At 34.4% G+C, this 5,000-nt stretch overlaps 1 protein-coding gene across 15 annotated transcripts in view; it reads left to right on the top strand.

Annotated features, from left to right (window-relative positions):
- The window catches only part of LOC125030169 (glycine receptor subunit alpha-4-like), a 567,857-nt gene extending 567,651 nt beyond the window's left edge, over window positions 1-206 (top strand). For all 15 annotated transcript variants that reach the window (XM_047620282.1, XM_047620287.1, XM_047620280.1 and 12 more), the window contains one exon: window positions 1-206. This exon is cut by the window's left edge and continues 1,071 nt beyond it. The gene's annotated coding sequence lies outside the window, so the exon portion shown is untranslated.
- The last annotated feature ends 4,794 nt before the right edge of the window (window positions 207-5,000 follow it).

Here is a 5,000-nt window from a genome sequence, read left to right as displayed (position 1 = left end):
CTCCCTGATTTTTTTCTCTCGAATGTTCATGTGGAAACGAAGGATCAAGGTGAAATGGCCTTGACGTGAAGTCCTGCTGGCTCCTCGGATCCCTCCTTCACCTACCTCACAAAGGATTTAGAGGATGAACTTCCTCGATGTCTGCTCCCCTTACACGATTTTGTCCAAAATTTGATAAAAGCTAAAAATAAAAAAATAAAAATCTTTCTCATCGTTACAAATAATTATTTTTGGTGGATAAAATTACAATTGGTATCAGTTCATCACTTAGTATTAGTGGAAGATGAACTGGATCTTGAATTTCACATCTTTAGAAGGTGCATGGTTATTGAGGGAGGACACAGACGACAGGAGTGACAATCATGCCTGTAGCACGCACTGAGTCAGCTCGCATGAGACACTGAGAAGTACTCGTATTTGATAGGCATACCGTTACTCTGAATAGATCAAGAATCTTGGCTCAGGAAAGATATATATATATATATATATATATATATATATATATATATATATATGTATGTATATATATGTATATATATGTATATATATATATATATATATATATATATATATATGCAGGAAGAGAAGAGAAAATGGCAGATGCAAATTAGAGTCATGTTTCATTTAGTGTTCATTAGTGCTAGATTAGAGATCTTTCATTTTTCATTCTTTTCCACTGGATCTTATTCTCCTAGTCTATTGATAATTTGTAATCTATTAGTAGATAAACATTTTCAAAAGGTCATCATACTGTTTTTTTCAATGAACATTTTCATTTTTGAACATTAAATTACAAATGTCCACATATTCGCAGACACATTCATTAAAACAAGGGCGCCAACACTCAGACACATATATTATCATACATACATGCGTGCTTTATGTATGTATATGTATATGTACATGTGTGTGTGTGTGTGTATGTGTGTGTGTGTGTGTGTGTGTGTGTGTGTGTGTGTGTGTGTGTGTGTGTGTGTGTGTGTGTGTGTGTGTGTGTGTGTGTTTATATATATATACATATATATATTTATTTATTTATATATGCATATATATGTATATTTATATTTATAGCTATATGAATGTGTGTATATATATATATATATATATATATATATATATATATATATATATATATATATGTATGTTAATTACAAGTGTACAAGTTCACAAAACATTCTATTATCACACACTGTACTCACAATCTGCCATTCTTTATAAACATAAACACTTCTTCAAATATCGCATGTTTATGAGGTTATTTCTTTTATTCACTTGTTTGATGTTTTAGGCATAATTGTATTGTGCTGCCATTTCTTGTGATAGTTCTTGTTGCAAGTTAAACATTATCGATTACATATTGGAGAAATATTAGATTGCTATATTGAGCTTCATTTTGTATTGTTAAATACATATTGTAAAAAAGATAAGAATGTATTACAGACATTTTGCATAAACGATGTCCCTTAAGAATATATCATACCAACTTATATATATCTTGCTGTTACCTTCATACATCACCATATTCTACCATTCCTTCATCACTAAACATTAACAGTAAGCGCAAAGTTTGATCAAACCATAACGCAGAGTCATACCATCAGCTGAGACATTGAGTACTATAAGGTTTTGGTGTTCATTTTGAGCATAATTTTATAACAATGAAAGGTAGTAACAGTCCTGTAGTGTGATCTGACATTATCTCTTCTTTATTTTAACTCTTAAGAAAAACATGATACAATTTTCATATTCCATGATAAACGATAATCACAAAATAATGGTATAAAAATATACAATATATGCCTGTGTATATGCACATTATATATGTATATATGCGTATATATATATATATATATATATATATATATATATATATATATATAATCATGCATTTTGATTATGGACTGATATACAAAATACATAGATAACGCAGTATATGTGATACCTTATTTTTTACATAATTTAGGTATAAAAGGAGTTTACAGGAAATATTCTATAACCACTGAAGTAATGGGAGATGTGTCAGGCCATACATTTTAGTTCACATTTATCTATGGTCGTGTGTCAGGGGCTCACTGACTACTTCCCAAATATCATTGCTTATGGGCAGTTGCATGAACAAGTATTGCAGTGCTGGTAACGTACAGTTTCTTCAGACCTGTCAGATAGCGTTCTCATTCCGATGCCCACTGTGCCTTTGTGTTCTTTAATTTAACTATGAAAAACATCGAATCACAAAAAAAGAGAGAAAAAAACTTCATTAACATGCAATAATTACTGGATGTAAGTGTAACCTCATGTCATTAACCAATAGTTTCACCCCCTCAAAAATTCAATGAGATGTAATAGGTCTTGTTCAAGAAAAGCTAGATGTTGTTAGACTCCAGCCACCTCTGCACATACTGTTGAGCAATGGAGAACCTTGTGTACTCATCAGTCTTGAGGCATTTTGGCGAGCCCTCAAAAGTGACCTCACAGAAGGCTCAAATGGTGTCTTCAGAAACCCTTGCTGATGCTTTTCTAGTCTATTTCTTCATTGGCAGCGTTCGGGATGTGTTGCAGCGTTTTATCGTTTGTGGAGTCGGGTCTTTTGCGAGTCTAATCAGTCAACCTTTTAGTGAACACGGCCATTAGTTCTTTATTCTCATCTTTATACAGTTAAAAACTTAAAACATTAAGGATATGCACTGCTATATTTTCCACAAAGGACATTGAAACGCTTACAAAGTCTTTTGCTTGGACTGTTCTGAAATTGTTTTGTGCCTTGCCCTATATACTTCAAGAGGTAGCTGCCTGCCATTGAAAAATGTCACTGATTAATTCCAAGCTTTTCACATCAATGAAAAATCTTCATTTTCTATTATCATTTTCCTTTCTCGTATTTTAAGGAGGAATGTATAATGTTCAAACCTTGGTTCGTTTTACACAAGGAACCAGACTTTCTAATATCCCTTCTTTACCTGATCACTGGCATGCGGCTCTTTGACTTTTGAATCACCAAAATGATGCCTATTAAACAAAGCACACCCAAAACTAGGCCTAATTATACTCTTAAACTATATAGTCATATGCATAGCCTCTATTCTTTCCTACATACCTGAAGTCAATGCATGAAATATTATTTTCTTACACAGTGAATTTCAAGAAGACAGTTAAATGATAAATTTCTCTACTTTTAGCTAATATGAGCAGTGTCCTGAGAAATGTCCTGAGCAATGAAGAATATTGATAACCTGGATCATATATGGTTCTCTCATAGAGAGACTATGTTCCGGTTGTACGTAAGCCAAGGAAGCCGTCTTACCTTCAGATAGGACACAATTATTCATAACTGCTCCTCACTATAAGCAACCTAATGGGAAAAGTATTATGCACGCTGCTTCACTAGTCTACCCCCAGCTAGTGTAGCTAGTTACTGGAGGCTCACATGCACTAGCTAGACTTCTGGATGTTTCACAGCTGGCTAGTATAATGGGGACAAATTACCATCTTAGCATATATTAAGGTGAAGTATGCTACGCAAATGTGCTGGTGATATTTAATAGTTTTATCTAGTATCACGGGAACGGTAAATGCTAATAAACTGCCCCAGTATGTTACATCAAAAGCTGTTCTCGCAGAATACTTCTACTGACATGCCTGCATGGAGGCGTAGCCAGTTGCTAGTACTGTGAGAAGGCTCTCAGTCTGGGAAACCGTGGTAGACGAACATATAAAGGCTAGTGTGTTGGAGATCTTACGGCGGGAATATGACTTGTACTAGCTAGTTTGTTGGGTGTCACACCAGTGGCTAGTGCGATGGCACTTAATTTATCGCTTTCCAGTTCTGTGCATATGCGGCGGTTATAAGCATGCTATGGCTTTTAGATGATAAGTCTATAGTGCAACTGAAAGTAGAAATGCAGACAGTCTGGAAGGTTGGGATACATGTAGAGGACATGAAATACTTGGTGGACGTGTTAAGTCTTATAAATATAAAAAAACAAACAAAAAAATGTTATGCAGTGTTGGACCAGTTGTCTTTGCAAAAAAATATATATATATAAAAAAAATCACAAAAGTATAAAACAAAACAAAAATAAACATATAAAAGACAGTATGGACATAAGCCATACAGTGACTGGTACCATAATGTAAGTAAAACAGCAACAAATTCTTGCTGGTGGTGACTAAGAAATGTGTTGCAAGGAAATGCATGCAATTTTCCAGCCATTGCAGTAGCTTTTAATGCCTATACTGCTCCATTCTGTGATCACGATATACCTTTCTCACTGACCGTCGTTCCCTCCTCACATGTTGGTTGTTGTACAGGAGAAACGTTTCTTGATAGTGACCTTCAGAAACGTGTGAGCGTTTCCTTTTATCTTCACATCATGTATGCAGATTATGCGCTTGTATTATGTATGTTCGTTTTGTTTTGGCCAGCGGGTTTAGTTGGGATAGGATCTCTAAATAACAAAGTCATGTCTGTGTGATTAGTAATTTTCTGCATTGACTGCTGGGCTTGAACTGTTGTATGGAGAGTAATTAGAAAAGTTAAAATTGATCGTAAGATTTGAACATGAGCACAGCATATATCTGTAGACCCTGAAAATTATTATTACATTAGTTAGTGATATTGTTAACCTTGAAAATTACAGTAAAACATCATAAATGATTGAAATAAAGCATCACTAACAATATTCACATAAATTAAACTGCAAATTCCACCGGGGATAGACATCTCTCTCCCAACATTAATCCGCTGACCCGATTCCCTCTCGCTATGTTTGGTAGCGAGTTTCGGTCCTTACCGGTATCAAAGTGTACATAGAGGAACCGCCTGTTCTCAAGCTTGTTGGAGGCATACACCAGCGCACAGTGTGTTCGGGTTTCATTAGTATGGTTTATATTGTTATAGAATTTACATTGAAAAGAAAAGATTTATAAAAAAAACAGTGTTGTACTTAAATCTATATAATTTTAAATTCGTACATTTTTATCTTATATTCATGAATGTATCG

The sequence above is a fragment of the Penaeus chinensis genome, chromosome 2 (assembly GCF_019202785.1).
Source record: "Penaeus chinensis breed Huanghai No. 1 chromosome 2, ASM1920278v2, whole genome shotgun sequence".
Lineage (NCBI taxonomy): Eukaryota > Metazoa > Arthropoda > Malacostraca > Decapoda > Penaeidae > Penaeus > Penaeus chinensis.
This window is presented reverse-complemented; position numbering and strand designations above follow the sequence as displayed.